Here is a 13,640-nt window from a genome sequence, read left to right on the forward strand (position 1 = left end):
GTAGCGTCCGTCCGGCAAACACAAATTCGTCGTCACCGATATTTTTTTTATTTTCACTGAAGTCGGTATGTTACTGCATTTGCTGTGCCGGAACGGATACAGCACGGAAACAGAACGGAAGGATTCCGACAAAAAAAGAACACTGACGGCGCACTGAAGGCACTTTCACTGAACCGTCACGGAACTGAAATGTGTGAATAGTCCTTAAATGTTCATGCAAAATAATATATAAGCTTTTCACACTCATGCCCAAGGCTGCCTCACATGACGATCTTCCATTATCAGATATTTCACAGCATCGATGTTTTCTTGCAAAATAACGACAAGCGAACTACGACCACGATTGAATTCGTTATAGCAGATTTTTACAGTCGCATAGGATGGTGCTACACTACCAAAAGTCGAACTAAGTTGATTGAAGCGCTTTTGTCTTGATAATCCACGAAGAAAATCGTAATAAATCATTGCACAATTTCTTTTTTTTTTGCGGAGATAAAATTTTCAACTCACTGTAAACAAAACAAATAGCGCTAAAATAACAGAATATTCTAAATATGGTAATGGTTAAAGATGTCAAACTTTATGATGGGAACGTCAAATCTATCGGGCAACATTTAAGTGTTGCCAAGGTCAAATACATAAGTAACAACTTACGTAGATATATTTTGAAATTTTTCATCTTTTATCGTGCACATATTTGAAGCAGAAAATGAAATATACAGTTCATTTACAGTTCTTTGTTTTTCAATTAACATGCGAAGTGAAACTAAACGAAAATCCAATTATGCAGTTTAATTTTTTTAAGTATCAATACCTTTCAATATAGTTTTTCATTAGTTGTGGAATTTAAAAATTCCATTATTTCTTTCTATAGACATTTGGCGATTTAGGTGAACTGATTTGAACGAACTGATAAATGAAATTCGGCCTTCCAAGCCTCGGATCGAAAGGCGGTTTTCACATTGATTGCATAACCTTCTCTTATGAGACTACTTTGAGAAAATCTCCCATAAAAGCTAATTGAAATAGTTTCCATTTGCAATATTTCAATTTTATTACCACACTGAAAAAAGTAATTTACAACGTGACGTGACGTCAAAGGTAATGCGAAATAAATGAAGTTTTTTTTAGTTTCAATTATAGAAATCTTAACCTTAAAGTCATTGGCTTCTTCGGCCCAGAAAGCTTTCTGATCCTATGTGCGAGGTTGGGAATCGAACCCAGGTGGGCTGCGTGAAAGGCATCGACCAACCCATCAAGCTATACTCGTTCCTTCGAGGTCATTTTATATTTAATGTCTTGGCATGACAGAACTGTAAAATTTGAAAGAGTATTTTTCGTCCTGCATGGAATAATAAAGAAGGAAAAATCTAGCAGTATTTACGTTTATTATATTGATTCTCTTACTAAGCAACTTTCTTCATACATTTCAGTATAGTATTTCCTGTTTACTATATCCGATCCATTAACTGCAGATCGTCAGCAAAGCGTGCCGCACTATGAAAACCCTTCATTAACGGGGTGCTGATCATGATCTTCGGCCGCAGGCCCGCTCATTGGCACAACGAGGGAGGGTCTGAGGCATCCACCGAGGCACTCGCTCTTCTCGCTCATCAATGTGATAATTATCAGAATGTGTATCTTCACACAACAGCCAGTGGCAAGGGTGACAAGTTCACGCTTTTTTTATCTACTACCTAGCATAAACCTGATTCCCGCGTGTTGAATTGACTAGCAGACAATCACACAAACACAAACAGCGAAACAAGAAAAGACAGAGCACCGTGAAAGATAATCCTCGGCTTGTAAGTCGAAGCTTAGTAATCGTTTAGGTGGAAATGAGAGTCGCGATAATTTCCGTTCCGATCAGAAAAATGTCACGCGACATTTGGTTTTGTTGCTTGAAGCAAACCACGTGGCTTCAACAAATTGATGGTGGGTTCACTCAAATTGATGATGCTTGCGCCAGTGGACGTGACCGGATTGAAAATGCTAACGAAGAAGTTTGCTCGGTTTGTTCTTTCTCGGTCTTTTGAATAATAATAGGCAAATATGTACCTTCGAAGGCAAATTTCAGGTTAATGATTAATGACGATGTTTTGTTTTTAGAAAATACTAAGCTGTTTGTTGGACAACACTCAGTGTTCGCCTCGGCCAATTAGCCGAACCACGACGGGGTTAACGCGTTCGCCGAATGAAGCTATTGAAATATAACAAACGGCATGTTTGAATGTCGATATCTACATTGTTTCAAATCTGAAATTTACGTTCAGTTTTGCTTCAATACATCCGTTCAAATTTTAGTAAATATTTGTACATATTATATTTTTACGGTTAGTAAGAACTTATATTGCTTTCTGAAGGGAAGGGGGAACGAAAAAGTTAGTGACAAAACCAACGATCTTGTTAGTTCCAATGAAGGTGGTGGACAGAGACGGGGATCGAGAGAATCGGGCGGATGTTAGTGTCGAAACTGTGGGTGGAGATTATACTTTCTGAGCGAGATATAACAGATTATACTTGTACCTTATGATAAAAAAAGAACCGGAATTTTCATTTTAAAATTCCCGCGCTTGTCCAATCGGTAAACTTTTACTCTCTCAACGTTGGCCACACTTTTATACACATTCTGTCAAATTTTGACGCATATCGTACGATTGGTTTTTGTTTGGCGTCTATACAAAGAAGTTGAAAAATTTTCGTGTGGCGATTTTATAATGGATGACAATTTAGAACAACGGCTCGCCTTCGAAGCGCCATTCGGTCGATTGTTGTGCGGTTTCGACGTCATATTCATAGATCCACACCTTATCACCAGTTATGATGCTTTCGATGAATTTGGGGTCACTATCTCCGTTGGAAATCATCCCTTTGGCCACATCAACACGACGCTGTTTTTGAGTGAAATTCAGCTTTTTTGGCACCAACCGAGAAGCGACGCGTTTCAAACCCAAAACATCAGATAAAATGTGTTCGGCTGATCCATAAGAGATGCCCAACAACACAGCAATCTCTCTAATCGGTACAGAACGATTTTGCAACACGATTTGCTTCGCCGATTCAATGTTTTCTTCAGTAACAGATGTTGTTGGGCGGCCAGTGATCTCATCATGATCCAAGCTTGTACGACCACTTTTGAAGCGTTTATACCACTCGTATGCCTGTGTTTTTCCTAGACACTATTCACCAAAGGCCTTTTCTAACACTTTCACCGTTTCGGAACACTTAAATCCATCTGCAGCACAAAATTTGATGCACGCACGTTGTTCTAAATTTTCATCCATTATAAAAATCACTACACGAAAATTTTTCAACTTCTTTGTATAGACGCCAAACAAAAACTAATCGTACGATATGCGTCAAAATTTTACAGAATGTGTATAAAAGTGTTGCCAACGTTGAAAGAATAAAAGTAAACCGATTGAACAAGCGCGGGAGTTTTAAAATGAAAATTCCGGTTCTTTTTTTATCATAAGGTATAAAAATGGATGAAAGTTTGTATGTTTGTAACGCGATAACTTAGGAACTACTGAACGGATTGCTACCAAACTTGGCACAGATACTTCTTGTATTTCAGAGATGGTTTAGGGAGTATATTTATATGGAAGGGAGCGTAGCAGGTGTCATAAACAAGGGGTCATGGAAAAATTCATATAACTTGACAAGAATCGATTCGTTTTGAAGACCGTAGAACCATTTTGCATATGACTATATGGGGGGTGGATGTAGCAAGTGCCTTTAAATAAGGGGGGTGTAATGTTTAAAACGGCATAGTTCCGAAACTACTGAACGGATTGCCACCAAACTTGTCACAGATACTTCTTGCTCTTCTGAGATGATCATAAGGATATTTTAATGGGGGAGGAAGCGTAGTGTTATTAACAGAGGGAGATCATGAATAAATTTGTCTAATTTGACGAGAATCGATACTTTTTTAAGACCATAGAAACATTTTGCATATATAAGATATGATTATATGGGGGGTGGATGTAGCCAGTGCCTTTCAAAAGGGGGGTGTAACGGCATAACTCCGACACTACTAAACGGTGTAATGTTTGTAATGGCATAACTCCGGAAGTACTGAGCGGATTGCTATCAAACTTGGCACATGTACTTCTTGCTCTTCAGAGATGGTCATAAGCGTATTTTTATGGGGGGAGGGAACGTAGCAAGTGTCATTAACAAAAAGGGGTCATGAAAAAATTCATGTAACTTGATGATAACCGATATTTTTTGAAGATCTTAGAAACATTTTGCATACCGTAGATATAATTTAATGGGGGATGGATGCAGTAAAGGGGGTGTAATATTTGTAATGGCATAACTTCTAAACTTAACTTAACTTAACGGGTTGCTATTTAACCTGGTACCTGTACTTTTTGCTCTTCAGAGATGGTTATAAGAATATTTCCGTGAGGGGAGGGAGGGTAACAAGTGTCCTTAACAAAGGTGGTCATTAAAAATATCTAATTTGACGAGAATCGGTTCTTTCTGAAGGCACTTTTTGCACAGCTTAGATATGATTATAAGGAAATTCTGTGGAGAGAGGGTGTAGTAAGTGCCTCTAAAAAAGAAGTGTAATGTTTGAAACGTCATAACTCCGGAACTATTGCACGAATTGCTATAAAATTTGGAAGAGATACTTCTTGCTCTTCAGAAATAGTCATAAAGGTATTTTTATAGGGGAGGAAGCGTAGCAAGTATCATTAACAGGAGGCGCCATGAAAAAATCTTCATAAAATTTGACAAGAATCGATGATTTTTGAAGGTCATGCAAACATTTTCCATACCTTAGATATGATATAACAGTTCGGCTGAAAAGTTCGTATCGTTTAATAGAAACACACATTTTTTTGCCAAAATTCGTTTTTATTGTTCAACATAATTGCCATCAGAGGCAATACAGCGATTATAGCGATCTTCCAACTTTTCGATACCATTTTTGTAGTACGATTTGTACTTTGTCTCAAAATAGGCCTCAGTTTCAGCGATTACCTCTTCATTGCTTCTAAATTTTTTACCAGCGAGCATTCTCTTGAGGTCTGAGAACAGGAAAAAGTCACTGGGGGTCAAATCTGGCGAATATGGTGGATGGGGGAGCAATTCGAAGCCCAATTCGTTCAATTTCAGCATGGTTTTTCGTTGTTGTTTTTGATAGATTGTGAGCTCACGCTGCACCCATTTTGCACAAAGCTTTCTCATATCCAAATATTCGTGAATAATATGTCCAACACGTTCCTTTGATATCTTTAGGGTGTCAGCTATCTCAATCAATTTCACTTTACAGCCATTGAAAATCATTTTGTGGATTTTTTTCACGTTTTCATCGGTAACAGCCTCTTTTGGACGTCTACTGCGTTCATCGTCTTCGGTGCTCATATGACCAGTGCGAAATTTTGCAAACCACTTACGAATTGTTGCTTCGCCCGGTGCAGAGTCTGGATAACACTCATCAAGCCATTTTTTGGTATCGCCGGACATTTTTTCATCAAAAAGTAGTGTTTCATCAACACACGAAATACCTTTTTTCCATTTTTTTTCACAATAACAAAAGTAGCTTCACTCAAAATGCAATATCTCACAAACTAATAATCAGACAATTGTCAAATTTATACACGTATCTTTTGAAGGTTGGTACTAACTGAAAATGGTATGGATTTAATTCTAGTGGCGCCCTCTCATAGAAACGATACGAACTTTTCAGCCGATCTGTTATATGGGGAGTGGATGTGGCAAGTGCATTTAAAAAGGGGGTGTAACGGCATAACTCCGATACTACTAAACGGATTGCTATCACACTTGGCATAGCTGCTTTTTGCTCTTCAGAGATAGTTGTATTTATTTTTATGGAAAAGAGACGGTAGCAAGTATCCTTAACAGGGGTCATGAAAAAATTTATTTAATTTGACGAGAATCGATACTTTTTGAAGACCATAGATACTTTTTGCGCAACTTAGAATATTCGTGTGGGGTGGATGTAGTACGTCCCTCTAAAAAAGGGGTGTAATGTTTGTAACGGCGCAACTCCGGAATTACTGAGCGGATTGCTATCAAATTTGGCACAGATACTTCTTAATATTCAGAAATGATCATTAGGACATTTTCAGGGGGGAAAATGTGTAGGAAGTGTCCTTGACATGGGGGGAGAGGGTCAATGACAAAATTTGAAGAGAATCGATATTTATACTATAAGGAGGGGTTTTTGGAAATAAATTTTAATCTCCCATTTTTTATAAAACAAGAGAGTGGCAAGAATTTCAAGGTCGAATTTTTATTGAATAATTTCAAACGATATAATCTGGTTCAATTTTTCTGGGAAATTCAACGAACTAAGGGAATATAAACTTTATCTGCCTATGAACGCGAGTGTATTTAAGTATCAGCATAACTACGAAACAACTAAACGAATCGCTACCAAGTTTAGCACATGTACCAAAGGTGGGAATCGATTTTTTTTGAAAAGCCAGATACTTTCCACACTACTCAGGGTAATCATGAAGAAGATCCGTAGTAAGTTCACTGACAACAAGGAAGTTAAATCAAAATGGATTTCAGGATTATTTTGAGGGTGAGAGAGTGGAGTAGGTGTCCCGAACATGGAAAGTGTAAAGGAAAAGCGATTGGGTTTTACGAAATATTGGTACTTCTTTACGAGTACAGTATATTTCTAGCAACTAAGTGATGTTTACAAATATATTCACAAGAGGGAAGGGGAATAAGTATTCTCAACATTGATCTGAATTGGCGATCATACAATGTGCATTTTATTATGCACATTGAAAAAACTGTCGACTCAAGGTGATGGAAAAAATACATTTGTATGAGCTGAATCTTTATTCCATAAGTTTTCCTCCCCGATGAACGGCCAAAATGGTTAAAGCCTTGGTAAAATAAATTATACAAAAACTTTATTCCTTAGTACAAATGTAGTTATGATGTTCAACAGCCTTTCGTTATAAAATAATCATAATCAGATGGAAAATTATGAGCAATTAATGATGTAATAAAATTTTTTATACAAAAGGAGGGAGTACCAAGTGTTCATAGCCATGGAAGCCAAAGGTATTGTAGATCGAATGTGACGAGAAAGTACGGAAGCACGTTACAAGCACGTATACATATGAAACTCGGAGATTAATAAGAAGATATGAATAGAGATTGTGAGATCTGAGATGGGACACTGATCATTTGCAGTCTGAACATGAACGGAGTATTATTCAATCGGGTTTCCGTCTAAGTTATGTTTCACTACAATCAGAGTATTTCACTAAGCAGGACAACTTCGGCCTTGCCTTCACGAAACATTTCCGAGCAACGCCGGGTAATTCAGCTCGTCTTATATAAATTAGGAATTATTCTTAAGCACTCAAACTTTACCCTGGAGTAGTTGCAAATTTATCAGGTGAAAACGATATAACATGGAATTTCATCCGAACTCGCATGGCACAAGATCAGAGCATACCAGTTAAAGCTTCAAATCGTTTTATGGCACTTTTTGTCTTGCTGTCTAGCAACAACCTAAGTCTGGCATGCTACGTGTAGGACTGAAACGTTAGCTATGATTTCGCTTCTATTTATAGATTCGCGTGCTTCCATCAGCTTGGCTTTTGAATCGACCAATCAGATCGATGCTTTCCCTTTGATATATCGCTTACTCCTTCAAAAGCGTCGTCTATGGCAGGGAAATCCGGTATACAGAGATTTTTAACAGACAAAATAGGACACTGCTAGCTATCAATCAACATTTCAATGATATATAATTGAAAATGGCTATGGCTATGAACATTCAAATCAATACGTAGAAATGTTTCCAATCAATTCGTGAAATAATATTACTGATTGAAACTAAACTGAATGAGCTGTAAGTGTTCAAACCTGACCACATTTCTACTTACATGTACCCTAGAATTTATAATTTGCACCCCTATATAGAAAACAAAGATGTGTTCCACATCAATACATTTGCTTGACGAAATATTTAAATAAAAACGTGCTTAATCCACCTAGCAGTGAGATGATACCTTTTTTATCAATCCGCATGTGTTTTTTGCATGAATATTTTTCGGTGTTTTAGTTTTCATTAAATTATTCTAATGTCAGTATTTTTAAGTGGCAATTTGAGATTTTAATCACTCATTACTCTGTAATGTCGAAACGATGACGGATAAATTGCAATAGTTTTTAGTCCAACTTTGAAGCTTTTCGGGATTGTCATCGGCTATATCGCTTTGAATTTCAAAAATTCATCATCCTACAATTCGAGAATCGGAAGTCAGAATTGGATAAAATTGGATTTATTTTAATTTGAACTTTTGTTTCTGAAATTCGATTAGGCTTTTTTTTAGAAAACGACTGAGCTTTGAGAAACGATTTGATACTGGAACCGGAATTCTAAAATCGGTATGGCCGAAGTCAGATAAATTCACCTGAGAAGCTGTATAGTTTACATTTGTTTCAAAATGTTTGAGAATCAATGTAGACATCTTTGAGGAATCGTAGTGCTAAATAAATTTTTGGGTGCCTTACGAAACGAAAACTGAATACAACCAAAAATGAAATAAGTTTATTTGGTTATCGAGTATCCAAATCTGCTAACCCGATAAACCTGATTAATTTATGTGAAATAGACATTTTGATACTAATCACCCTGTATCTCCAAAACCGGAAGTTGGATTTGACTGAAAAACAAGATGTTTTATAGAATCTTAAAAATTTTCATTTGAGTCTTAGATGATTCTTAGATTTCATTTGATTCTTGGATCGGTTCAGCCAACTACGAGAAAAATGAGTTACACAGTTTTAATTTCGTTTCATCCTGTAGTTCCGGAACCAGGGGTCGGAACCAAACATAACTCAGGAACCTTGTTTGGGGGTATATCACTTTTCATTTGAATCTGAGTTTGTAGTCATTCGTCATCTAACACTAGATGTGGATAGACGAATAACCTACTACGACTAATTTCGATTTTGTTTTATTTTTTATTCGCAGTTGTCTACCTACCCAAGCTATGGGTAAAAACCGCCATAGATCCGAGAAGGATCCAAAGGATGCTAAGCGTCTGAAGCCAAGTGATGTACAGGTAAACGACCGTTTGCTGAGTAAAAACCAATATGCTGATCTGCCAGTAGATGTCGAAGAGGAACTGCAGAAGAAGGAAAAAATGCCGCCTTTCTACCTGAAGGGCTTCCCACCAACTCTACGCTCGGATTTCAACACACTGATCAGCAAAGGACTACAGGTAACAATCCGTTTATGTACTGAAGGCTACAAAATAACTGTTCCGGCTTTGAACCACTACAAAGGAGTGGAATGTTATCTGAAGCAGACAAAAGCGGAATACTTCACACACGATATTGCCGCCAACAAACCTATGAAGGTTGTACTTCGAGGACTACCCGACATGATGGAAGCCGAACTAAAGCAGGCACTGTCGGAGGCTGGACTGAAGCCTTTGATGGTATTTAAAATGAAGCGACATAATACGGACAAAAAGTTTAGAGATCAACTGTACCTGATTCATCTGGAGAAGGGCTCCTTCACCATGAGTCAACTGAAAACGATTAAATCGTTATTTACATAATCATCGAATGGCAAAAGTATAAACCGGTACATCGGGATGTCACACAATGCACGAACTGTTTGAACTACGGCCATGGAGCGAGGAATTGCCACATGAAAAGTCGGTGCGGGAAATGTGCCGAACCACACAATACCAACGATTGCCTACTAGATGATATCGCTGTAAAATGTGTGAACTGTGATGGCAACCATCCATCTATTAGCAAATCGTGTCCCAAACGTGCTGAGTTCACAAAAATTCGACACCAGGCGTCCCGCAAACAATCAACGCGCAAGAATGTTCCACAGAAGGATGAAGTTAATTTCCCACGGCTCCCACCGAAGAGGGATATTCCGAATTTGCCGCCACTTCCTCGCAGCAATCCAAAAGATTCAGCCGCTGGATCACAAAAAGAATCGTCCTCAAAAATCCCTCCTGGATGGGGCAATAATCAACCACAAGCAAAGGATGACTCTGGTGATTTATTCTCTGCTGAACAACTGATCGTCATTTTTGAAACAATGACAACAAAACTACGAAACTGCAGAACGCGGTTGGATCAAATCAACGCCTTAGGCAAATTCATCATCGAATATGCAATATAATGAGTTGGTTATAGTAAATTGGAATGCTTGCTCACTCAGGAGAAAAACTGCTGAATTGTCCGACTTTCTTCAAGAGAAGAATGCCGATATTGCTATTTTAACTGAAACTCATCTTAAACCTGAAATTTCTATTTTTATTTCCAATTACAGGATTCACAGGCTCGACAGGACAACTACCAGAGGAGGGGGAGTTGCCATTGCCATTAAACGATCCATTCAGCACAGGCTTCTGTCAGCCTTTAAATTGCAACTCATAGAAGCCATCGGAATTGAGATTACAACGACGATGGGACCCATCATCATCATTGCAGCGTACTGCCCCAAACAAACCAATCTTCGAGATGGTACGTGTGCATCATTGAAGCGAGATCTGGCTATGCTCACTCGACGACAGAACAAATTCATCATTGCTGGGGACCTGAACGCACGGCATGAGCTGTGGGGAAACAGAAGACAGAATCGAAACGGATTCGTACTTTCCGAAGATTACGAAGCTGGACAATACAACATCTTCGCTCCGAATCAACCAACGCGACTTTCCAAATCGAGAGTTCATTCCATTTTGGATATATTCATCAGCAACATCGCGATAGACAGTTCTCCGGTTGTCTTCTACGAGCTCTCTTCTGACCACTTTCCAGTAATATTGACGTTGGGATCTTCACCAGAAACGGTGCCTATTCAACCTTGGAGGAACTATTATCGCACCGATTGGGTCCAATTTCAACATATCGCCGACCAACTTATTAATATCGATTTACCACTTGATTCCCCGATGGAAATCGATGCAGCCCTATCTTCCTTCCAGCATTCAATCACAGTCGCTCGTGATAGGACGGTTCCAGCACAACATATGCCAAGTTCCTCTCTTCAAATCAACAGTGTCACCAAGAAACTCATCCGACTACGGAATATCTACCGGAGGCAGTATCAACGAACTGGCATCCTAGATAGGAAGACTACTTATAACAACTTAACTAGGATAATCCAGGAAAGGATATCTGAGCTTAGCAACAGGAACTTCCAGCAAAGGCTTCGAGAAATTCTCCCACATTCAAAACCCTTCTGGTCCTTAACGAAGGTGCTTAAGAAAAAACCGAAGCCTATTCCTCCTCTGATGTCACCCCAGTACGCAGCTGAAGGAATACCTTTAATCACACCAGTAGAGAAGGCAAATGCGCTAGGCCAGCAGTTTGTGTGTTCTCACAATTTAGGACTTAACATTGTTAGTCCATATGAAAGAGCCGTTGCTGATAGCGTAGCTGAGGTTGACCAATCAGACAGCTTGGTTCCTGAGGAAAGTAGAGTCACTGCGAATGAGCTGATGGCTTTTGTGAAAAAATCCAAAAATATGAAGGCCCCCGGTTTCGACAACACATTCAACATTGAGCTGAAACATTTGAGTATTCGTTCATTTGTCTTCTTAGTTAAAAATTTTAACAGGTGCTGGGAGCTTGGTTACTTCCCTTCAATGTGGAAGTTAGCTAAAGTTATCCCAGTTTTGAAACCGGGGAAAGATCCTTCCCTTTCCAAGAGCTATCGGCCCATCAGCTTACTCTCTGCCCTATCCAAGCTGTTTGAAAAGTCAATACAAAGGCGAATTCTTGCTTTCGCAGATGAACAGGATATATTTCTGGAAGAACAGTTTGGGTTCCGAAAAGGAAGATCCACCATCCACCAACTCACAAGGGTTAACAACGTTATCCAGCAAAACAAATCAGTGTCCAAAACGACTGCCATGGCAATATTGGATATTGAAAAGGCATTCGATAATGTGTGGCACGATGGACTGGTGTTCAAACTGCATCGGTATAATTTTCCCATGTATCTTATTAAAATTATCAAAAATTATCTTGCAGATAGAGCATTCCAGGTTTCTCTGAATAATGCACTTTCAGAAAGATTTACTATTCCTGCTGGTATACCCCAGGGAAGTATCCTAGGTCCCATTCTATACAACATTTTCACATCAGACATCCCACCTCTTCCAGGTGGTGGTGTTCTGTCACAATTTGCTGATGATACTGCCATTCTTTACAAAGGTCGTGTCATTAATGCTCTGAAGAATAAACTACAGACAGGTCTGGACGCTTTAACGGAATATTTTACAAACTGGAAAATTGTGATCAATGCAGCAAAAACTCAGGTCATCTTGTTTCCACATTCAAGATCTCCAAAACTTGTTCCATCAGACGAATGCCGAATACGATTCGGTGATGAGGTCATCCAATGGTCCGACGAAGTTATCTATCTAGGACTCACCTTATAATTAATATAATTATGAAATTGCTTTCAACTCGAAAATTATGCCATCATCTTGTTTATATATGTCATATTCGAACGATTATGTTGCCAAAAACGAACCGTGCTAAAATCGGTCCAAGGCAAATTGTCATGAAAAATGATGCTGTACACAGTTTTTTTGGTACTTAGAAACAATTGTATGTAACAGTATAAAAAATCGTGTTTTATGTTGCTCCCAAGCATTTCTTTGCCAAACAGCGCTCAAAACTTCTACTACTGGAATAAGGGAAAAACTCGCTTACACAAAAACTTCGATATCTCCGTTAAAAATGTACGGATTTTAACAATCTATGGTTTGTTGGATAGGTATTACCGTGCGGAATTTAAGTCTGAAAGTATATTCTGTCTTCATGGTCAATTGTGACAGATACTGTCAAAAAACTGAAAATTTTGACATAAAACTTCGTATAACTCAAAAAGTAAACATCCGATCTCAAAACCATTCAATAGCGTTCTGGGTGACGGGGAGACCTTTCATTTGCGACTAGTTTGATCAAAATCGGTCAAGCCATCTCTGAGATCTCGAACTCTTTGTTGACAACACACATACAGACACACATATACACACACACAACACACACACACACACACACACACACACACACACACACACACACACACACACACACACACACACACACACACACACACACACACACACACACACACACACACACACACACACACACACACACACACACACACACACACACACGGACATTTGCTCAGTTCGTCGAGCTGAATCGATTGGTATATGACATTCGGCCCTCCGGGCCTCGGGCAATTTTTCTAAAGTTTGAGCGAATTCTATACTTATTTTTTATATTTATAAAAAAAGGTACAAAATGTTTTCATCTAATTTTGACAGTGACGGACCGTCATATCGTACTTAACTCTCTCTTTAAACTCAAGATCAATCATCAATCAATGCATTCGAAGTGGCAACCCTAGTCTAATCGTTCATAATAATACTTCTTGCTTTGGTGCGTTACTGACGGGAAATTCTTCCGCACAGATTTTGGGCACCGTGTTCCGAACACCTGTTTACAGTCCTTTAGTTAAATAAATGAAACGATTCAATCATCGCTGACCTTTACATTATCGAGAAATCCAAAACGTATATTCATTTTCCATGCGATCCGAACTCAGCAAAAACTTGTCCACCGAATAG

This window comes from Malaya genurostris, chromosome 3 (assembly GCF_030247185.1).
Source record: "Malaya genurostris strain Urasoe2022 chromosome 3, Malgen_1.1, whole genome shotgun sequence".
NCBI lineage: Eukaryota > Metazoa > Arthropoda > Insecta > Diptera > Culicidae > Malaya > Malaya genurostris.